General features: G+C 39.7%; 1 long non-coding RNA gene across 1 annotated transcript; it reads right to left on the bottom strand.

Moving 5' to 3' along the window:
- Positions 1-1,122: 1,122 nt before the first annotated feature.
- Positions 1,123-23,605, bottom strand: LOC134485906 (uncharacterized). Its single transcript, XR_010064268.1, has 4 exons — positions 10,920-23,605; positions 7,090-8,847; positions 3,795-3,979; positions 1,123-1,459 (listed from the first exon to the last, which is right to left on the bottom strand). It is a non-coding gene; the product is annotated as an uncharacterized LOC134485906 (long non-coding RNA).
- Positions 23,606-25,160: the final 1,555 nt, after the last annotated feature.

Here is a 25,160-nt window from a genome sequence, read left to right as displayed (position 1 = left end):
CACCAGTGAGAATGGCTAAGATCAAAAACTCAGGTGACAGCAGATGCTGGCGAGGATGTGGAGAAAGAGGAACACTCCTCCATTGTTGGTGGGATTGCAGACTGGTACAACCATTCTGGAAATCAGTCTGGAGGTTCCTCAGAAAATTGGACATTGAACTGCTTGAGGATCCAGCTATACCTCTCTTGGGCATATACCCAAAAGATGCCCCAACATACAAAAGAGACACGTGCTCCAATATGTTCATCGCAGCCTTATTTATAATAGCCAGAAACTGGAAAGAACCCAGATGCCCTTCAACAGAGGAATGGATACAGAAAATGTGGTACATCTACACAATGGAATATTACTCAGCTATCAAAAACAATGAGTTTATGAAATTCGTAGGCAAATGGTTGGAACTGGAAAATATCATCCTGAGTGAGCTAACCCAACCACAGAAATACATACATGGTATGCACTCATTGATAAGTGGCTATTAGCCCAAATGCTTGAATTACCCTAGATCCCTAGAACAAACGAAACTCAAGACGGATGATCAAAATGTGAATGCTTCACTCCTTCTTTAAATGAGGAAAAAGAATACCCTTGGCATGGAAGGGAGAGGCAAAGATTAAAACAGAGACTGAAGGAACACCCATTCAGAGCCTGCCCCACATGTGGCCCATACATATACAGCCACCCAATTAGACAAGATGGATGAAGCAAAGAAGTGCAGACCGACAGGAGCGGGATGTAGATCGCTCCTGAGAGACATAGCCAGAATACAGCAAATACAGAGGCGAATGCCAGCAGCAAACCACTGAACTGAGAATAGGACCCCCGTTGAAGGAATCAGAGAAAGAACTGGAAGAGCTTGAAGGGGCTCGAGACCCCAAAAGTACAACAATGTCAAGCAACCAGAGCTTCCAGGGACTAAGCCACTACATAAAGACTATACATGGACTGACCCTGGACTCTGACCCCATAGGTAGCAATGAATATCCTAGTAAGAGCACCAGTGGAAGGGGAAGCCCTGGGTCCTGCTAAGACTGAACCCCCAGTGAACTTGACTATGGGGGGAGGGCGGCAATGGGGGGAGGGTTGGGAGGGGAACACCCATAAGGAAGGGGAGGAGGGAGGGGGATGTTTGCCCGGAAACCGGGCAAGGGAATAACACTTGAAATGTATATAAGAAATACTCAAGTTAATAAAAAAAAAAAAAACAACTTCTCTTACCTGTAGGAGCTTCCTCCTCAGGAGCATCAGATGAAATATTTAATTCTTTAGTATTAACATTTGAGGTCTTCACACTGTGGTCATCTATGGTTTCAATCATAAGCGTTGCTTTGCCAGAAGTATTTAATGTAGCAGAAGGCATGTTGACGTCATAAGACTTCTGATTATCTTCATAAAATACACTATCTTTTTCTCCAAATATCTCTTGAAAGTTGTCAATCATGATTTGTATAATGGACATCTGTTACACCACAATGCAAAAACAAGATCCTCTCTCATTTCATATAGTTTACAAAATTGAAGTCATTAAAAACTTGAAATCCAAAACGATGAGGAAAATAGCAGTTAGCATGAGCAGGTATGAACCTGTGAAGTGAAGTCTGTGTCTGAAATGGAGACTCTAAGTTCTTTGCAACTTACTAAACAGTTAAATTTTCATACATATTGCAAAGAATGAAGGGATATTAAAGCAAAGTAATATTTCAGAACTGATATGCTGCCGGGAAACTATGAGTGAATCAAATTAAGGACTTCAAAGGTTTCTTGAATTGTTGACTTTTTGTGAGGAAAAGTTGGAGTTTCATTGTGAATGTTTGAATGGATGCCAGTCTAATTCTAAGCATCACAGTATAGGATTCCATCCTTGTGACGACTTTTGGGGGTTTACTTGGCTTGGTTTTCCTGGAGGAAGTATGTCATTGCTTAGAATTTAAGGTTAGAAGCCAGGTGCCATTTGCAGTGTGCCCTCTGTGCTTCATGTTTGCTTCCTAAAAGGAGAGCCATCAGATCCCTGCTCCCTGTTTGGTTGTCCTTCCTTCCTGTAATCATGACTCCTCTGTCATGACTTTGAAGGATTGTAATCCCTCTAGCTCTCTAAGTCCCAAATAAACACATAATTCAATAAGTTGCACTGGTCCTTGTGTTTCTTTAAAGCAATAGAAAAATGATTGAACCCCCAGTGAACAGGATTGTTGGGGGGAGGGTGGTAACAGGGGTAGGATGGGGAGGGGAACACCCATATAAAAGGGGAGGGGAGGGGAAGGGTTAGGGGGATGTTGGCCTGGAAACCTGGAAAGGGCATAACAGTTGTAAAGTAAACAAGAAATACCCAATTTAATAAGGATGGAGAAATAAAAAAAGAAAAATGAGAGAAGTTTGTGAGAAAGGGTATCTTAGTTGATACAATGTCCCCATCAGATTTGCCAATTATATAGGGAAGTCTAAGGTATATTGATTAACAATGGAATTTGTAGCGCCCATATCTCCACGATTGTGTCACCCTTGAGCTATTGGTCAGACAAAGAAAGATAAGAGGTGCAGGGCAATTGGCAGAACACCTACTCAACTTCTGCTTCAGTTCTTGCCTCCAGGTTCCTGCCCTGCTTTGCTTTCTGCCATGGCATTTCTCAGTATTTAAATGGTAACTAGAAGTATATCATCAAGTGTAACCTGTCCTCCATAAGTTGCTTTTCATAAATGTTTTATCACAGCGATGGTGGTAAATTAAGACACTTTCTAAATTGGACGAGCTTTTCCCTGGGCTATCTTATGCCATTGTGTGTGACATGATCATGACTTCCTTCCTGCGGACCTTATTTCTGGAAACGATTAGGAAGAATATATACTTGCTTTCTTTTCTTTTTATTGCTATTGTTTTTGTAATCTATCTTTTTCCTTTTCAAAATGCATGTTCTTCACTGATTCTCTGTGACTTTCTCCTCATGCAACCCCAAAACATTCATTTTCCTATCCTTCCATATATGTCCACTTCCAATTAACTTCCACCCAAAATTTTAAAAAAATAAAAACTTCATAAAGTTTTAAATTAAAATTAAATTGGGTGGGGGATTTGAAAAATGAGATTTGGAGGATATTATTGCAATCAGGATATAAAGTAAATAAATAAATTAATAAAATTTAATGAATATGGGTTTACAGTAAAATTATGAGCTACAGAAAACCTGAGGTAAATAAGATTGTACCTGAAATATTGCAAACACACAATTTTTTTCATATAAGTAAAAGTACTGCTAAAATAATACAAAGTATATTATATAACATACACTAGACTTTTATGATTATTCATTTTATCATACACTGTAATTGTGTGTAATCATATAATTGTATGCACCTATATAATTAAATGCAATGTGCTTTGATATGAGAAGCAGTGTAGCTGGGGTGAATATTTCTAGATTATAATAATCTCACCACTAAGAAAAACAACTATCATGTACTCCTAAGTACATCTACAATAGAAAAAAATCAAACAAAACACTAGGTAATTGGAATTTCTTTCAAGGACACTGTAGCCTTCTTCAACTACCACTAAATTCAATATCTAAAAATAAAAAAAGAAAATGGCAAGAAAGAACCAAAAAGAAATTATTCAATTACATCAAACTACACTTAAAATTCCCCTTCCCAATCCTTCCTGAAATAGAACAGTGCATCTCCCACACCAGAAGAATGCAATTCTCTGGTGTCCCTTAATATCTGTAATCTTTCTGAGATATTCCCAATTCCTGAATTACAATGAGGACTTTGTTCCCACAGGGAAAAATCAGACTTCTTACCTTCTTTGAGATATCCCTCCCAAATAAGTTCTTGCAAGTCGGATTTCATAAACCATGAGGTGCTATGCAAACAGACAAGGCATAGGTGTCTAAATGGTTCACAGAAGTGGTTTTAATTTTTTTGTAGAACATGGATGAGTTCCTTAAGCAAAACGTAGTTTGGCTTTGGCATCTTCAAAAGGATACTATACAAATAAATAGAATTTTAATGATGGTCCTACAAGTAATGTTACTTATAAAACTCTAAATTTAAAGAAAAATTGGTGTAAATGTTTTGTAGACCAGCTCACTGGATAGTCAGAATTCAAAATAAGTAAGAATATACAGTCAATGGTACAACCATTCTGGAAATCAGTCTGGAGGTTCCTCAGAAAATTGGACATTGAACTGCCTGAGGATCCAGCTATACCCCTCTTGGGCATATACCTAAAAGATGCCCCAACATATAAAAAAGACACGTGCTCCACTATGTTCATCGCAGCCTTATTTATAACAGCCAGAAGCTGGAAAGAACCCAGATGCCCTTCAACAGAGAAATGGATACAGAAAATGTGGTACATCTACACAATGGAATATTACTCAGCTATCAAAAACAACGAGTTTATGAAATTCGTAGGCAAATGGTTGGAACTGGAAAATATCATCTTGAGTGAGCTAACCCAATCACAGAAAGACATACATGGTATGCACTCACGGATAAGTGGCTATTAGCCCAAATGCTTGAATTACCCTAGATGCCTAGAAGAAATGAAACTCAAGACGGATGATCAAAATGTGAATGCTTCACTCCTTCTCTAAAAGGGGAACAAGAATACACTTGGCAGGGAAGAGAGAGGCAAAGATTAAAACAGAGACTGAAGGAACACCCACTCAGAGCCTGCCCCACCTGTGGCCCATACATATACAGCCACCCAATTAGACAAGATGGATGAAGCAAAGAAGTGCAGACCAACAGGAGCCGGATGTAGATTGCTCCTGAGAGACACAGCCAGAATACAGCAAATACAGAGGCGAATGCCAGCAGCAAACCACTGAACTGAGAATAGGACCCCCGTTGAAGGAATCAGAGAAAGAACTGGAAGAGCTTGAAGGGGCTCGAGACCCCATATGTACAACAATGCCAAGCAACCAGAGCTTCCAGGGACTAAGCCACTACCTAAAGACTATACATGGACTGACCCTGGACTCTGACCCCATAGGTAGCAATGAATATCCTAGTAAGAGCACCAGTGGAAGGGGAAGCCCTGGGTCCTGCTAAGACTGAACCCCCAGTGAACTAGACTGTTGGGGGGAGGGCGGCAATGGAGGGAGGGTTGGGAGGGGAATACCCATAAGGAAGGGGGGCGGAGGGGGATGTTTGCCCGGAAACCAAAGAATTATTATTAAGTATTAAATAAATTAAAAAACATTTGAAATGTAAATAAAATATTATCCAATACAAAAAAAAAAGAATATACAGTCAAAGTATTGCCTAAAATATTTTCTGCAAATCACTTCTCCCTATAGAATTGTGGGAAATTTTTAAAAATTATGTATGAATTTCTGTATACTACAACTATGACTGTTACCCACAGAACCCAGAGGAAGGTATCAGGATCACTAGTATTAGAGAGAATGAAGATTGAGGCAGGCCATGTCTGTTCTGTGTATGGAAACTTCCAGTGTTGTAAACGGTGAAACATCTTTCCAGCCAACATCTGAACACATTAAATATCTAATACAGTATGAATCCATGTAACACTCTTGTGACACTCTAGAATATAAAGATCAAAAAGCACACGAGTGATCATACACAATGCAGTTATAAAAGCTTCTGCTACAGGCATGGCAGACATGTTGTGATCCTGGGTAGTAATGTGAACTCAAAGCTTCTGATACCTAGGAAATATTTCTATGAAGTGTCATACCAAAAAATGATTCAAAGAAGTCAAAGCTATTCCTGACCCAGACTTGTCTAGGTATTTATACTTGAGAAACACTAACTTAGTAATAGCTTCATGTTCTAATCAATGACATATATTTAACATGTGAAATATTCACAATACCATGATAAGAGGATGCAAAAACCCGCAGGCATTACACACATATACTTACTTTGTTTCACATAGGAAATCAAAGCAATAGTCTAGGCTGACCTGCACACAGCGTGTTACATAGGTTGTCTTGTAACCCATGACAGTTATAATGTAGAAGACTCTCAAGTTGTGGGATTACAGGCATTATTCAACACTCTAGCTTGAGGAATGCACATGTTTATAAAGTGAATATACATGTCTGAGCAAAGGAAACCTCTTGGAATGGGACATCATTCCCGTTTGTACCTTAAAAAAGCACTGTTTCTATATTAGTGCAGATCCCCAAATGCTATCATTAGCTTTGGATGGCTGAAATTTTTCCAACAAGAGTGCCTTCATCTGGGATGCTAAGCCAATTTACATATAAATCACAAGAAAGTAAGCTTCCTTCAATGTTTCAGATAAAGTCTTTTTTTTTTTTAATGAAAAGAAAACAGAAAGTAATGGTGAATGTATATTGTAGAATGTACTTGAGAAATATTTTTGTTTAAAATTAGCAGTTTAGACCTGTGATTCTCAACTTGTGTGTCATGATCCTTTTGGGGGTCACATATTATATATCCTTCACATCAGATATTCCATAAATTACACATTATAATTCATAACAGTAGCAAAATTTCAGTTATCAAATAACAGCAAAATGATGTCATGTTTAGGAACGACCACAGCATCATGTACTATATTAGAGTTACAGGATTAGGGAGACTGACATTCACTGGTTGAGGCCCTACTTCCTAAAGTGGTTTTCTACCTGTCAACTACCCAGAACCTTGGCTCAAAAGTAGAACCTACAGGCAAAAAATTATGTGTTCTTACCTAGACCTAGAATCAAAGAAGCAGATTTCTGGCTACACTATCATTGAAATAAACCTACTCTGTTCAAATTTCCCTCCCTGGCTTGCAGTTTACTCAACTACCTGCAAGCAGAGATCTGTACTCCACTTCACAGTCTGACGTGTGGGACATCCAGACAGGAGCCTATCATAACTGCTCTCTGAATGGCTTCACCCAACAACTGACTGAACCAGACAAGGAGACCCACAGACAAATATTGGATGGAGCTCAGTGACTCACAGGGAAGAGTCACGGAAAGGATTCATGGTCCTGAGAAGACAGGTATTCCACAGGAAGACCAACAGAATCAAAGAAAATGAAACATTGGGAGCTATGAAGGACTGACCACCAACCAAAAGGCATATAAAAGGTGCATCATGACTTACGGCACATGTGTGGGAAATGTGCAGCTCTGTCTCCATGTGGATCCCCCAGTATGTAGAGTGTCTGTGGAAATCCTTCACCAACTGGACTCTGTAGGATAGGTATACTAATTCGGAAGAGAGTTCTTGTGCCAGGAAGTGAGGATAAACCAGGGGGCCCTAACCAACACAGAGGAGAAGGGAAGAGACTCTGTGAAGGGTGATGAGGTAGGGACAGCGGTCAAGATTTAGAAAAAATAAATAACTAAATAAATAATTAAATAGGAAAAATAATTAAAAAACTGTAAAAAAGGAAAGAAAAAATTGCAGCAACTATATGAAAAAAAAAACAAGAAAATAAACAAATACCAAAGAACTATTCCAGAAAAAAGTAACCATCAAAAAATGGCAGCGTCCGTAAATATCTCGTTATGATTGTATAATCTGGTGAATCCGTACTTTCTCTCACATAATATACAAGTGCACCTCTGCTTACAGGTCCACTTTGAATAGTTTTGAACTTTCTTGAGCATCCTGTTTTTTATGTCAGAAGATCTCCCAGTTTTATATCCATTCCTTTTAATGTGTAAATATTCAACTATTTAAATTAATTGTAAGCAGTAGCTTGTTGGAAGGATAGAAAAGTGTCTTTGTTCATGAAGTACCACAATTAACTTTCATGTTTTATCAAGGACTGCAAATCAGAAAAATGGAAGATTGTCTGGTTTTCATGAACCTTTAAATTGCTATGAATACACATGGACTCCTTCAGTTACTGATCTTCACTTTCCTCCCCATGAGGTGTCCAGATATCTGGCAATGAGTGCCAGAAGCCCTTGTCAGACTCTCTGGCCAAAGAGGGACAATTCAGTAATTTTGCCTAATGTTATTAAGCATGCCTACTCTCAGAGCACTATCTTTTCTCTTGAAGTCTGGGCCATAGCTCCACAGTCTACTGAGAGGCAAACTCAGATCATGGCCCAAATAAAAATAAAGCAATGATATCTGCTCCAGAGTTACTGGTGCTCACTGGTAAGTTAAGCATGGAAGACTATTTTGAAAAAGGTTAGGCTAATTTTTCATTATTTGAGAATTAGGATGGCGATATTTGGCAAAAGAGAGGGGGCTGTTATATTTATTCATTCTTGGTAGAGATGGAAAACAATTTCGTGTATTTACTGGACAGAGTGCAACATCCAACTCTCTCATAACCTATTAAAATCTGTCATGGACTAGCTCTTTGTACTGTTGTTATTTAGGAGGAATATTTTTGGTCAGTATGATTTGAGATATGTGTTTGTTAAACGCACATTTCCCACTATTATTACTTGCCCTGCTATTGCTCACACGGTACAGTCAGAAGTGACATCAGTGGGACATTTGTATTGCCAAACCAAATTCCATCCGATATTTGAGGAAGTTAACTTCTAACAGATGATGTTCACCTGTGACTTTGAGAAGAATCTTTGAGCTTCTCAAGCTTTTACCTACCTTGCCTTTTACCAAGAGGTCATGTGTCTATAGTTCAAGGAAACTGCCATCATCATGCTATCTCAAGGACAGAAACCACAAATATATCTCCAGAGGGATGCTGAATGTTGGTGATGCAAAAACATTCCTTACCATTACGACAGAAGCGACAGTGAGCACGGATTCCTCTTTCAAGTTAATATGTTTTCCGGTGTTAACCTTTTCCCTAAGGGACCAGTGTGATTTTTCCGATTGCATTCTGAAAAGGTCATCAGAACATTGTCCTTTTTCTACAATTATGGACAACATATCCTGTGCAGGATAAGGATAATCTTGGATTATTAGAGATCCACACACCTGAAGCACAAGTATGTCTTTTATTGTGAACCTGAGCAAATGCAATTTTGGAATGCCATGGTACAACGTAGAAGACAAAAGGAGACCTTGAACTTTTTTGTTTTAGCCTCCAAATATATTTTCTTCCCTAATCCATTTTCCTCAATTTGAAACATCAGAGTTTTGTTGGACTCTGATAATCCACAGCATTGAATCACAGTTCTGTTCCAAAGCATTGTGTTGAATGGTCCTCTCTCATTTTTCTTTTCTAATATGAATATCTTTCTGAAGCATGCCATTCTAAGTTACCATTGGGATATTTCTCTTTCAGAGATCACATCACTATATTACTTCCTGTTTCTCCTGGCCTATCCTATGAAACTGAACATCATAAACTTTTGAGACTTTATTTCCTTCTGTGATTTCTTATTTCCAGCTATCTATGCCTAAATCTGCTGTCCCATTTAAAAACCCAGGTAAATTTCAATCATTCTTCCCTGGTTTCACAATGTAAATATGATGACCGTAAACATATTTACTCCCTATTTTCAATTGGTTACATGTTTATAATCATTGTTAACAGAAAATTCTGTTATGTATACTATGTGTCTAACATGAAAAACTTACTCACACACAGCATAAATTCCTGACAGAGACATAGGGCTAAAATAGATGTTGGATAGTAAAGAAAATAGTAGCTGGAAATCTAGTAGTTTACTTAAAACAGACTAAATCATATTATGTGGAATTTACATATAGTCCATTAGGATTAAAATATTAGTATATAGCAAAGAACAATGTGAATATTTCATTCAGTGATAATATCAAATCAAGGTCTATAGATAATTTTAATTATAATATTGAGCAACCTCAGTTAAGGTAGATTCTAGAGTAATATGGAGGCATAATGCGTTAGAAATAATTGATAGGTGGGGAATCAGCGGGGCACCTCCATAGATCCATTTCGTTCAACAAGCTTGTTAATTTGGGTCTTTGCTGAAATCAGTGCAGAATATAGGAATACAACTTCTTTTCTTTTTTTCATTGTTATTTAAATTATATGACTCAAACATCATTTTCATGAATAGCTTATCTATAGATTCATCTGGTGGATGTAATAATTTACGTAAAACAAAGCTTCCCAGAAATTATTACTATTATTTATTTAGCAATTACTTAGTGAGAAATAAAAAAAGGCAGCAGGAAAAGTAGCAGGTCAGCCAGGATGTCTCTGAAATTCTGAATACGATCTCTCATTCTGTGGGGGTTGACTGGTCATAGGGAGATGTGAATGCAGATTTCACATGGATTCAGGGATTTGTCTTCATTCACAGTTTTCATTACAAAACAGAATCACAGTTTGGAATAAGGAGAATACCTTTTAAATTTGCCAAATTTCTTACTGCTTATGAGAAATCTTCACACACACACACACACACACACACACACACACACACACACACACACACATTGTGAACACAGTTTCTTTACACACTCTGAATTGTTCTTTGAATGTGTTTGTTTTAATTTTAGATTTGTTCTTGTTTGTAGCTGTTTTGCTCCAATGTATATCATGTACAATATTGAACCTGATTCTTGTGCAGGTCAGATTAGGTATGTGATCCCCTGACACTGGAGTGATGGATTGCAATGAGCTATTATGGGGATGTTTGGAATCACTGAGATATTTCTTTGGCTAGTAGCATTTTCTGTAATGATTACCAATTGATTTTTTTCAGTTATTTCTTTCAGAAACAATATATCCAGAAAATTATTTTGTTTTTCTTCCTATAAAAATTAAATTTCTCAAGTGAAAAACACAGATCTTTTAGTTATTTTTGTCAGATCTCAGTATCTTTCATTATGAGATATTGTCATGTGCTTAAAGTCTATGTTAAAGTTTTTAATTAGGAATTTAATGAAAGAAATATTTAGATATTTTGTTTTAGTGTATATCCAAATTTAAGACTAAATGGTGAAAATATTAAGCTTTCAGGGTTAGACCAGTGAACTCAGTTAGTCCTTCCTTAGATTTCCCGGTTACTTACCTTGGAGTGTTCTTGGAGCTTCCTCATGGCCAGGACAAAAACCACAGTTGGTAATCTTCAATGTTCTGGGAATCAAAAAGAACCAACCGTCACAAATAATCTGACAATAGAGTCCTTGAAGAATCCAGTGATTTTATTTACTTAAAATTTCTAGCTGTCTAGCAAGGAAATCATTAGGACAAGTATTAATGTTATGTCTTCTGATCACCAGTTTGGGCCACCTGGACTGATTTCAGGAGAAAAACCTTGGGTGCTTACCTTTCCTCTCTGAAGGACCCTTGGTCTATTAATCCACAGTAGAATAAGAAATTGCATTCAGCCATCAACACTCACCAAGTCCAATACTAGAAAGTTTCTCAAATACATCTCTCCAGTCTGTCAGTGGAATACTGAACACTAATTTGACATGAGCAGACATCCTAGTACCCAGACAGTCATATACTCACAGTGATTATGATGCCTTGATAAAAGGAACATTTGAAAGATATGATTACTTTGGCAACAGTGAAAAAATAGACAAAAAAAGAGAGGCTTTGAGGATGCCTAGGAGTACACACAATCTTTGCTTTCATTCAGAGAGATCCAGTCTGCGGAGAGGATGAAGATGTGCCTAACCTGAAAAATAGGCCAGATACTGGAAAGATGTTCCACAACATAATTATTGTACATGGAGTAATAGATCCATTTGAAATAGTCATATAAATAGAACATTCTGTTGAAATAGTTAGCTGCTGGGACAGCATATGATGACAGGGACTGTCGGCAGTAGGCCGGGATGGAGACATCTCAGTAGCCCACAGCAGCTCTTTGTAAAAAAAGGTTGTTCCAATTTCCCTAACATTCGCCCTGGAAAATGGCTGTATAGATTTCATTTGTGTGTGCCTGCCTTTCAGTTGGCCTTGGTGTGAATAATTAATCTATTATATCTGACTTTCCTACTTCTTTTTCCTTCTGCTCTGGTGATTTCTGTGAAACTAGATGTTCCTTGATGTTATGAATCTTAAACAATTGAAAATTGAGGCACAGGGCCACAGCATAGCACAGCACAGCCCTAATGGCCCAGGTGCATGCTGTGTGTTCTCATCTTGGAAACAATCTAGTAACTGCACAATGGTAGTTCCAGATTAATGCTTTACTTGCAAAGAAACTTTATAGAAACTATTAGAAAATGAATTAGAGCCAACATTGGGATATTAGAAAGGAAAACATTATTGAAGTTAGGAAATAATTTTTACATAACATTTGAGAGTGGTTCCTGGATAAGGAGTTATAGACTATATAAAATTATGGGCCACATTCCCTTCTCCCAAACCCCTTGGGAGAGAGAGCTCAATGCCTGGACAGGTGGGCACTCCTGGGACTGCAGAGCGGGAGAGACCACCAATACTGCCCACCCCTGCCCACATCCATGGCCCAAGAGGAAACTGTATAGGGCCTCTGGAAACTAGAAGACAGGGGCACTCGAGCGGCAGGTCCCCTGCTGTCCAGACACCACCCAGACCTGAAGGGACCCCATCAAAAACTCCCTGCACCCAAATCCCATGGGAGGGAGAGCTAAATCTTCAGAGGGGCAGACACACCTGGGAAGCCAGGAGAGACTACACTCTGCCCACATTTCTCACTCCAGAGGAAAACACCTAATGCCATCTGGGACCCTGGTGCACGGGGGCCCTGGGAAAAGGCAGTGAAGACCCTCCTAGTTGCCACCATCACAGAAAGATCAAAAGCAGCTGCCGAGGAGCCACTTCGGGCACAGGACCACAGGTAAAACCAACTTTTCTGCTCCAAGCGACCTGCCTGGTGGACAGGTCACAGGCCCACAGGAACAGCTGAAGACCAGTAGACAGGAAAAACTACACACCCGAAAGCAGAACACTCTGTTCCCATAACTGGCTGAAAGAAAACAGGAAAACAGGTCAACAGCACTCCTGACACACTGGCTTATAGGATGATCTGGCCACTGTCAGAAATAGCAGAACAAGGTAACACTAGAGATAATCTGATGGAGAGAGGCAAGCACAGGAACTGAAGCAACAGAAACAAAGACTACATGGCATCATCGGAGCCCAATTCTCACACCAAAGCAAACAATGAATATCCAAACACAACAGAAAAGCAAGATCTAGATTTAAAATCACACTTGATCATGAGGCTGGAGAACTTCAAGAAAGACATAAAGAACTCCCTTAGAGAAATGCAGGAAAAAACACAAATGAACAAGTAGAAGCCTACAGAGAGGAATCACAAAAATCCCTGAAATAATTCCAGGAAAACACAATCAAACAGATGAAGGAATTAAAAATTGAAATAGAAGCAATAAAGAAAGCACAAATGGAGATAACCCTGGATATAGAAAACCAAAGGAAGAGACAAGGAGCCGCAGATACAAGCATCACCAACGGAATACAAGAGATGGAAGAGAGAATCTCAGGGGCAGAAGATACCATAGAAAACATCGACACAACTGTCAAAGATAATGGAAAATGGAAAAAGCTACTGGTCCAAAACATACAGGAAATCCAGGACTCAATGAGAAGATCAAACCTAAGGATAATAGGTATAGAAGAGAGTGAAGGCTCCCAGCTCAAAGGACCAGTAAATATCTTCAACAAAATCAAAGAAGAAAATGTCCCTAACCTAAAAAGAGATACCCATAGGCATACAAGAAGCCTACAGAACTCCAAATAGATTGGACCAGAAAAGAAAATCCTCCCGTCACATAATACTCAAAACACCAAATGCACAAAACAAAGAAAGAATATTAAAAGCAGTAAGGGGAAAAGGTCAATCGACATATAAAGGCAGATCTATCAGAAACATACTGAACTTCTCACCAGAGACTATGAAAGTCAGGAGATCCTGGACAGATGTCATACAGACCCTAAGAGAACACAAATGCCAGCCCAGGGTACTGTATCCAGCAAAACTCTCAATTAACATAGATGGAGAAACCAAGATATTCCATGACAAAACCAAATTTACACAATAAATTTCTACAAATCCAGCCGGACAAAGGATAATAAATGGCAAAGCCCAACAGACGGAGGCAAGCTACCCCTAGAAAAGAAAGCAACTAATCGTCTTGGAAACAAAACAACGAGAATAAAAGCACACAAACATAATCTCACATCCAAATACAAATATAACAGGAAGCAGCAATCACTATTCCTTAATATCTCTCAACATCAATGGCCTCAACTCCCCAATAAAAAGACATAGATTAACAAACTGGATACGCAATGACAACCCTGCATTCTGCTGCCTACAGGAAACACACCTCAGAGACAAAGACAGACACTACCTCAGAGTGAAAGGCTGGAAAACAACTTTCTAAGCAAATGGTCTGAAGAAGCAAGCTGGAGTAGTAGCCATTCTAATATCAAATAAAATCAATTTTCAACTAAAAGTAATCAAAAAATCTAAGGAAGGACACTTCATCAAAGGAAAAATCCACCAAGATGAACTGTCAATCCTAAATATCTATGCTCCAAATGCAAGGGCACCTACATAAATAAAATAAATCTTACTAATGCTCAAAACACATATTGCACCTCACAAAATAATAGTAGGAGATTTCAACACCCCACTCTCATCAATGGACAGATCATGGAAACAGAAATTAAACAGAGACGTAGACAGACTAAGAGAAGTCATGAGCCAAATGGACTTCACAGATATTTATAGAACATTCTACCCTAAAGCAAAAGGATATACCTTCTTCTCAGCTCCTCATGATACTTTCTCCAAAATTGACCATATAATTGGTCAAAAAACGGGCCTCAACAGGTACAGAAAGATAGAAATGATCCCATGCATGCTATCAGACCACCACGGCCTAAAAATGGTCTTCAATAACAATAAGGGAAGAATGCCCACATATACGTGGAAATTGAACAATGCTCTACTCAATGATAACCTGGTCAAGGAAGAAATAAAGAAAGAAATTAAAGACGTTTTAGAATTTAATGAAAATGAAGGTACAACATACCCAAACTTATGGGACACAATGAAAGCTGTGCTAAGAGGAAAACTCATAGCTCTGAGTGCCTGCAGAAAGAAACAGGAGAGAGCATATGTCAGCAGCTTGACAGCACACCTAAAAGATCTAGAACAAAAAGAAGCAAATACACCCAGGAGGAGTAGACGGCAGGAAATAATCAAACTCAGAGCTGAAATCACCCAAGTAGAAACAAAAAGGACCATAGAAAGAATCAAAAAAACCAAAAGTTGGTTCTTTGAGAAAATCAACAAGATAGATAAACCCTTAGCCAGACTAACTAGAGGACACAGAGAGTGTTTGCAAATTAACAAAATCAGAAATGAAAAGAGAGACATAACTACAGATTCAGAGGAAAATAAAAAAAATCATCAGATCTTACTATAAAAGCCTATATTCAACAAAACTTGAAAATCTGCAGGAAATGGACAATTTCCTAGACAGATACCAGGTACTGAAGTTAAATCAGGAACAGATAAACCAGTTAAACAACCCCATAAATACTAAGGAAATAGAAGCACTCATTAAAGGTCTCCCAACCAAAAAGAGCCCAGATCCAGACGGGTTTTGTGCAGAATACTATCAGACCTTCATAGAAGACCTAATACCAATATTATCCAAACTAATCCACAAAATTGAAACAGATGGAGCACTACCGAATTCCTTCTATGAAGCCACAATTACTCTTATACCTAAACCACACAAAGACACAACAAAGAAAGAGAACTTTAGACCAATTTCCCTTATGAATATTGACGCAAAAATACTCAATAAAATTCTGGAAAACAGAATCCAAGAGCACATCAAAACAATCATCCACCATGATCAAGTAGGCTTCATCCCAGGCATGCAGGGATGGTTTAATATATGGAAAACCATCAACGTGATTCATTATATAAACAAACTGAAAGAACAAAACCACATGATCATTTCATTAGATGCTGAGAAAGCATTTGACAAAATTCAACACCCCTTCATGATAAAAGTCCTGGAAAGAATAGGAATTCAAGGCCCATACCTAAACATAGTAAAAGCCATATACAGCAAACCAGTTGCTAACATTAAACTAAATGGAGAGAAACTTGAAGCAATCCCACTAAAATCAGGGACTAGACAAGGCTGCCCACTCTCTCCCTACTTATTCAATATAGTTCTTGAAGTTGTAGCCAGAGCAATCAGACAACAAAAGGAGGTCAAGGGGATACAGATTGGTAAAGAAGAAGTCAAAATATCACTATTTGCAGATGATATGATAGTATATTTAAGTGATCCCAAAAGTTCCACCAGAGAACTACTAAAGCTGATAAACAATTTCAGCAAAGTGGCTGGGTATAAAATTAACTCAAATAAATCAGTAGCCTTCCTCTACACAAAAGAGAAAGAAGCCGAGAAAGAAATTAGGGAAACGACACCCTTCATAATAGACTCAAACAATATAAAGTACCACGAAGTGACTTTAACCAAGCAAATAAAAGATTTGTACAATAAGAACTTCAAGACTCTGAAAAAAGAAATTGAAGAAGAGCTCAGAAGATGGAAAGATCTCCCATGCTCATGGATTGGCAGGATTAATATAGTAAAAATGGCCATTTTACCAAAAGTGATCTACAGATTCAATGCAATCCTCATCAAAATACCAATCCAATTCTTCAAAGAGTTAGACAGAACAATTTGCAATTTCATCTGGAATAACAAAAAAACCCAGGATAGCTAAAACTATTCTCAACAATAAAAGGACTCCCTGGGGAATCACTATCCCTGAACTCAAGCAGTATTACAAAGCAATAGTGATAAAAACAGCATGATATTGGTACAGCGAAAGACAGATAGACCAATGGAACAGAATTGAAGACCCAGAAATGAACGCACACACCTATGGGCACCTGATTTTTGACAAAGGAGCCAAAAACCAATCAATGGAAAAAAGATAGCATTTTCAGAAAATGGTGCTGTTTCAACTGGAGGTCAACATGTAGAAGAATGCAAATCAATCCATGCTTTCACCCTGTACAAACCTTAAGTCCAAGTGGATCAAGGAACTCCACATCAAACCAGATACACTCAAACTAATAGAAGAAAAACTAGGGCAGCATCTCGAACACATGGGCACTGGAAAAAGTTTCCGGAACAAAATACCAATGACTTATGCTCTAAGATCAAGAATCGACAAATGGGATCTCATAAAACTGCAAAGCTTCTGTAAGGCAAAGGACACTGTGATTAGGACAAAACGAAAACCAACAGATTGGGAAAAGATCTTTTCCAATCCTACAATAGATAGAGGCCTTATATCCAAAATATACAAAGAACTCAAGAAGTTAGACTGCAGGGAGACAAATAACCCTATTAAAAAATGGGGTTCAGAAATAAACAAAGAATTCACAGCTGAGGAATGCCAAATGGCTTAGAAACACCTAAAGAAATGTTCAACATCCTCACACCCGCGGATCCCGGCCCCCAGCAGCTCTCTGCTCCCAAACCCTGTGGGAGGGAGACCTCACCGCCTGGTCAGGTGGGCACTCCCGAGGCTGCAGAGCGGAGGAGACCACCAACACTGCCCACCCCTGCCCACATCCCTGGCCCAAGAGGAAACTGTATAAAGCCTCTGGGTTCCCGTAGGGGAGGGCCCAGGAGCAGCAGGACCCCTGCGCCTGAGACGCCGCCAGAACCTGAAGGAAACAGACCACATAAACAGTTCTCTGCACCCAAATCTTGTGTGAGGGACAGCTAAACCTTCAGAGAGGCAGACAAGCCTGGGAAACCAGAAGAGACTGTACTCTGCACACACATCTCGGATGCCAGAGGAAAACACCAAACGCCATCTGGAACCCTAGTGCACAGAAGCTCCCGGAAAGGGCGGTGCATATCTTCCTGGTTGCTGCCGCCGCAGAGAGCTTGTGGGCAGCATCCGCGAGCTAACTTGAGCCTCGGGACAACACAGGTAAGACCAACTTTTCTGCTGCAAGTGACCTGCCTGGTGAACTCAAGACACAGGCCCACAGGAACAGCTGAAGACCTGTAGAGAGGAAAAACTACATGCCTAAAAGCAGAACACTCTGTCCCCATAACTGGCTGAAAGAAAACAGGAAAACAGGTCTACAGCACTCCTGACACACAGGTTTATAGGACAGTCTAGCCACTGTCAGAAATAGCAGAACAAAGTAACACTAGACATAATCTGATGGCGAGGCAAGCGCAGGAACCCAAGCAACAGAAACCAAGACTACATGGCACCATCGGAGCCCAATTCTCTCATCAAAACAAACATGGAATATCCAAACACACCAGAAAAGCAAGATATAGTTTCAAAATCATATTTGATCATGATGCTGGAGGACTTCAAGAAAGACATGAAGAACTCCCTTAGAGAACAAGTGGAAGCCTACAGAGAGGAATCGCAAAAATGCCTGAAAGAATTCCAGGAAAACATAAATACACAAGTAGAAGCCCATAGAGAGGAGACACAAAAATCCCTGAAAGAATTCCAGGAAAACACAGTCAAACAGTTGAAGGAATTAAAAATGGAAATAGCAGCAATCAAGAAAGAACACATGGAAACAACCCTGGATATAGAAAACCAAAAGAAGAGACAAGGAGCTGTAGATAGAAGCTTCACCAACAGAATACAAGAGATGGAAGAGAGAATCTCAGGAGCAGAAGATTCCATTGAAATCATTGACTCAACTGTCAAAGATAATGTAAAGCAGAAAAAGCTACTGGTCCAAAACATACAGGAAATCCAGGACTCAATGAGAAGATCAAACCTAAGGATAATAGGTATAGAAGAGAGTGAAGACTCCCAGCTCAAAGGACCAGTAAATATCTTCAACAAAATCATAGAAGGAAATTTTCTTAACCTAAAAAAAGAGATATCCATAGGCATACAAGAAGCCTACAGAACTCCAAATAGATTGGACCAGAAAAGAAACACCTCCCGTCACATAATAGTCAAAACACCAAACGCACAAAATAAAGAAAGAATATTAAAAGCAGTAAGGGAAAAAGGTCAAGTAACATATAAAGGCAGACCTATCAGAATCACACCAGACTTCTCGCCAGAAACTATGAAGGCCAGAAGATCCTGGACTGATGTTATACAGACCCTAAGAGAACACAAATGCCAGCCCAGGTTACTGTATCCTGCAAAACTCTCAATTAACATAGATGGAGAAACCAAGATATTCCATGACAAAACCAAATTTACACAATATCTTTCTACAAATCCAGCAGTACATAGGATAATAAAGGGTAAAGCCCAACATAAGGAGGCAAGCTATACCCTAGAAGAAGCAAGAAACTAATCGTCTTGGCAACAAAACAAAGAGAAGAAAAGCACACAAACATAACCTCACATCCAAATATGAATATAACAGGAAGCAATAATCACTATTCCTTAATATCTCTCAACATCAATGGCCTCAACTCCCCAATAAAAAGACATAGATTAACAAACTGGATACGCAACGAGAACCCTGCATTCTGCTGCCTACAGGAAACACACCTCAGAGACAAAGACAGACACTACCTCAGAGTGAAAGGCTAGAAAACAACTTTCCAAGCAAATGGTCAGAAGAAGGAAGCTGGAGTAGCCATTCTAAAATCAAATAAAATCAATTTTCAATCAAAAGTCATCAAAAAAGATAAGGAAGGACACTTTATATTCATCAAAGGAAAAATCCACCAAGATGAACTCTCAATCCTAAATACCTATGCCCCAAATACAAGGGCACCTACATATGTAAAGGAAACCTTACTAAAGCTCAAAACACACATTGCACCTCACACAATAATAGTGGGAGACTTCAACACCCCACTCTCATCAATGGACAGATCATGGAAGCAGAAATTAAACAGAGACGTAGACAGACTAAGAGAAGTCATGAGCCAAATGGACTTAACGGATATTTATAGAACATTCTATCCTAAAGCAAAAGGATATACCTTCTTCTCAGCTCCTCATGGTACTTTCTCCAAAATTGACCATATAGTTGTTCAAAAAACGGGCCTCAACAGGTACAGAAAGATAGAAATAATCCCTTGCGTGCTATCAGACCACCACGGCCTACAACTGGTCTTCAATAACAATAAGGGAAGAATGCCCACATATACGTGGAAATTGAACAAGCTCTACTCAATGATAACCTAGTCAAGGAAGAAATAAAGAAAGAAATTAAAAACTTTTTAGAATTTAATGAAAATGAAGGTACAACATACCCAAACTTATGGGACACAATGAAAGCTGTGCTAGGAGGAAAACTTATAGCGCTGTGTGCCTGCAGAAAGAAACAGGAAAGAGAGCGGAAGAGACCACCAACTCTGCTCACCCCTGCCCACATCCCTGGCCCAAGAGGAAACTGTATAAGGCCTCTGGGCTCCCGTGGGGGAGGGCCCAGGAGCGGCAGGACCCCTGACCCTAATACACCGCCGGAACCTGAAAGAGACAGACCGGATAAACAGTTCTCTGCACCCAAATCCCGTGGGAGGGAGAGCTAAACCTTCAGAGAGGCAGACAAGCCTGGGAAACCAGAAGTGACTGCTCCCCGCACACACATCTCGGACGCCAGAGGAAAAAGCCATAGACCATCTGGAACCCTGGTGCACTGAAGCTCCCGGAAAGGGCGGCACAGGTCTTCCAGGTTGCTGCCTCTGCAGAGAGCCCGTGGGGAGCACCCCACGAGCGAACCTGAGCCTCGGGACCACAGGTAAGACCAAATTTTCTGCTGCAAGAAAGCTGCCTGGTGAGCTTGGGACACAGGAAAGCAGAATTTCTCTAGGACCTGGCACGTTCTGTGTTTACCGGAAGTCCCACACCCGCGGATCCCAGCCCGCAGCAGCTCTCTGCTCCCAGACCCGGTGAGAGAGAGACCCAACCGCCTGGTCAGGTGGGCACTCCTGAGGCTGCAGAGCGGAAGAGACCACCAACACTGCTCACCCCTGCCCACATCCCTGGCCCAAGAGGAAACTGTATAAGGCCTCTGGGCTCCCGTGGGGAAGGGCCCAGGAGCGGCAGGACCCCTGTGCCTGAGACACCGCCGGAACCTGAAAGAAACAGACTGGATAAACAGTTCTCTGCACCCAAATCCCGTGGGAGGGAGAGCTAAACCTTCAGAGAGGCAGACAAGCCTGGGAAACCAGAAGTGACTGCTCCCTGCACACACATCTCGGACGCCAGAGGAAAAAGCCAAAGACCATCTGGAACCCTGGTGCACTGAAGTTCCCGGAAGGGGCAGCACAGGTCTTCCTGGTTGCTGCCGCTGCAGAGAGCCCGTGGGCAGCACCCCAGGAGCGAACCTGAGCCTCGGGACCACAGGTAAGACCAAATTTTCTGCTGCAAGAAAGCTGCCTGTTGAACTCAAGACACAGGCCCACAGGAACAGCTGAAGACCTGTAGAGAGGAAAAACTACACGCCAGAAAGCAGAACACTCTGTCCCCATAACTGACTGAAAGAGAGGAAAACAGGTCTACAGCACTCCTGTCACACAGGCTTATAGGACAGTCTAGCCACTGTCAGAAATAGCAGAACAAAGTAACACTAGAGATAATCTGATGCCGAGAGGCAAGCGCAGGAACCCAAGCAACAGAAACCAAGACTACATGCCATCATCGGAGCCCAATTCTCCCACCAAAACAAACATGGAATATCCAAACACACCAGAAAAGCAAGATCTAGTTACAAAATCATATTTGATCATGATGCTGGAGGACTTCAAGAAAGACATGAACACACTTAGGGAAGCACAGGAAAACATTAATAAACAAGTAAAAGCCTACAGAGAGGAATGGCAAAAATCCCTGAAAGAATTCCAGGAAAACACAATCAAACAGTTGAAGGAATTAAAAATGGAAATAGAAGCAATCAAGAAAGAACACATGGAAACAACCCTGGATATAGAAAACCAAAAGAAGAGACAAGGAGCTGTAGATACAAGCCTCACCAACAGAATTCAAGAGATGGAAGAGAGAATCTCAGGAGCAGAAGATTCCATAGAAATCATTGACTCAACTGTCAAAGATAATGTAAAGCGGAAAAAGCTACTGGTCCAAAACATACAGGAAATCCAGGACTCAATGAGAAGATCAAACCTAAGGATAATAGGTATAGAAGAGAGTGAAGACTCCCAGCTCAAAGGACCAGTAAATATCTTCAACAAAATCATAGAAGAAAACTTCCCTAACCTAAAAAAAGAGATACCCATAGACATACAAGAAGCCTACAGAACTCCAAATAGATTGGACCAGAAAAGAAACACCTCCCGTCACATAATTGTCAAAACACCAAACGCACAAAATAAAGAAAGAATATTAAAAGCAGTAAGGGAAAAAGGTCAAGTAACATATAAAGGGAGACCTATCAGAATCACACCAGACTTCTCGCCAGAAACTATGAAGGCCAGCAGATCCTGGACTGATGTCATACAGACCCTAAGAGAACACAAATGCCAGCCCAGGTTACTGTATCCAGCAAAACTCTCAATTAACATTGATGGAGAAACCAAGATATTCCATGACAAAACCAAATTTACACAATATCTTTCTACAAATCCAGCACTACAAAGGATAATAAATGGTAAAGCCCAACATAAGGAGGCAAGCTATACCCTAGAAGAAGCAAGAAACTAATCGTCTTGGCAACAAAACAAAGAGAATGAAAGCACACAAACATAACCTCACATCCAAATATGAATATAAAGGGAAGCAATAATCACTATTCCTTAATATCTCTCAATATCAATGGCCTCAACTCCCCAATAAAAAGACATAGATTAACAAACTGGATACGCAATGAGGACCCTGCATTCTGCTGCCTACAGGAAACACACCTCAGAGACAAAGACAGACACTACCTCAGAGTGAAAGGCTGGAAAACAACTTTCCAAGCAAATGGTCAGAAGAAGCAAGCTGGAGTAGCCATTCTAATATCAAATAAAATCAATTTCCAACTAAAAGTCATCAAAAAAGATAAGGAAGGACACTTCATATTCATCAAAGGAAAAATCCACCAAGATGAACTCTCAATCCTAAATATCTATGCCCCAAATACAAGGGCACCTACATACGTAAAAGAAACCTTACTAAAGCTCAAAACACACATTGCACCTCACACAATAATAGTGGGAGACTTCAACACCCCACTCTCATCAATGGACAGATCATGGAAACAGAAATTAAACAGTGATGTCGACAGACTAAGAGAAGTCATGAGCCAAATGGACTTAACGGATATTTATAGAACATTCTATCCTAAAGCAAAAGGATATACCTTCTTCTCAGCTCCTCATGGTACTTTCTCCAAAATTGACCATATAATTGGTCAAAAAACGGGCCTCAACAGGTACAGAAAGATAGAGATAATCCCATGCATGCTATCGGACCACCACGGCCTAAAACTGGTCTTCAATAACAGTAAGGGAAGAATGCCCACATATACGTGGAAATTGAACAATGCTCTACTCAATGATAACCTGGTCAAGGAAGAAATAAAGAAAGAAATTAAAAACTTTTTAGAATTTAATGAAAATGAAGATACAACATACCCAAACTTATGGGACACAATGAAAGCTGTGCTAAGAGGAAAACTCATAGCGCTGAGTGCCTGCAGAAAGAAACAGGAAAGAGCATATGTCAGCAGCTTGACAGCACACCTAAAAGCTCTAGAACAAAAAGAAGCAAATACACCCAGGAGGAGTAGAAGGCAGGAAATAATCAAACTCAGAGCTGAAATCAACCAAGTAGAAACAAAAAGGACCATAGAAAGAATCAACAGAACCAAAAGTTGGTTCTTTGAGAAAATCAACAAGATAGATAAACCCTTAGCCAGACTAACGAGAGGACACAGAGAGTGCGTCCAAATTAACAAAATTAGAAATGAAAAGGGAGACATAACTACAGATTCAGAGGAAATTCAAAAAATCATCAGATCTTACTATAAAAACCTATATTCAACAAAATTTGAAAATCTTCAGGAAATGGACAATTTCCTAGACAGATACCAGGTATCGAAGTTAAATCAGGAACAGATAAACCAGTTAAACAACCCCATAACTCCTAAGGAAATAGAAGCAGTCATTAAAGGTCTTCCAACCAAAAAGAGCCCAGGTCCAGACGGGTTTAGTGCAGAATTCTATCAAACCTTCATAGAAGACCTCATACCAATATTATCCAAACTATTCCACAAAATTGAAACAGATGGAGCACTACCGAATTCCTTCTACGAAGCCACAATTACTCTTATACCTAAACCACACAAAGACACAACAAAGAAAGAGAACTTCAGACCAATTTCCCTTATGAATATCGACGCAAAAATACTCAATAAAATTCTGGCAAACCGAATTCAAGAGCACATCAAAACAATCATCCACCATGATCAAGTAGGCTTCATCCCAGGCATGCAGGGATGGTTTAATATACGGAAAACCATCAACGTGATCCATCATATAAACAAACTGAAAGAACAGAACCACATGATCATTTCATTAGATGCTGAGAAAGCATTTGACAAAATTCAACACCCCTTCATGATAAAAGTCCTGGAAAGAATAGGAATTCAAGGCCCATACCTAAACATAGTAAAAGCCATATACAGCAAACCAGTTGCTAACATTAAACTAAATGGAGAGAAACTCGAAGCAATCCCACTAAAATCAGGGACTAGACAAGGCTGCCCACTCTCTCCCTACTTATTCAATATAGTTCTTGAAGTTCTAGCCAGAGCAATCAGACAACAAAAGGAGATCAAGGGGATACAGATCGGAAAAGAAGAGGTCAAAATATCACTATTTGCAGATGACATGATAGTATATTTAAGTGATCCCAAAAGTTCCACCAGAGAACTACTGAAGCTGATAAACAACTTCAGCAAAGTGGCTGGGTATAAAATTAACTCAAATAAATCAGTTGCCTTCCTCTACACAAAAGAGAAACAAGCCGAGAAAGAAATTAGGGAAACGACACCCTTCATAATAGACCCAAATAATATAAAGTACCTCGGTGTGACTTTAACCAAGCAAGTAAAAGATCTGTACAATAAGAACTTCAAGACACTGAGGAAAGAAATTGAAGAAGACCTCAGAAGATGGAAAGATCTCCCATGCTCATGGATTGGCAGGATTAATATAGTAAAAATGGCCATTTTACCAAAAGCGATCTACAGATTCAATGCAATCCCCATCAAAATACCAATCCAATTCTTCAAAGAGTTAGACAGAACAATTTGCAAATTCATCTGGAATAACAAAAAACC

The sequence above is a fragment of the Rattus norvegicus genome, chromosome 2 (genome assembly GCF_036323735.1).
Source record: "Rattus norvegicus strain BN/NHsdMcwi chromosome 2, GRCr8, whole genome shotgun sequence".
Lineage (NCBI taxonomy): Eukaryota > Metazoa > Chordata > Mammalia > Rodentia > Muridae > Rattus > Rattus norvegicus.
This window is presented reverse-complemented; position numbering and strand designations above follow the sequence as displayed.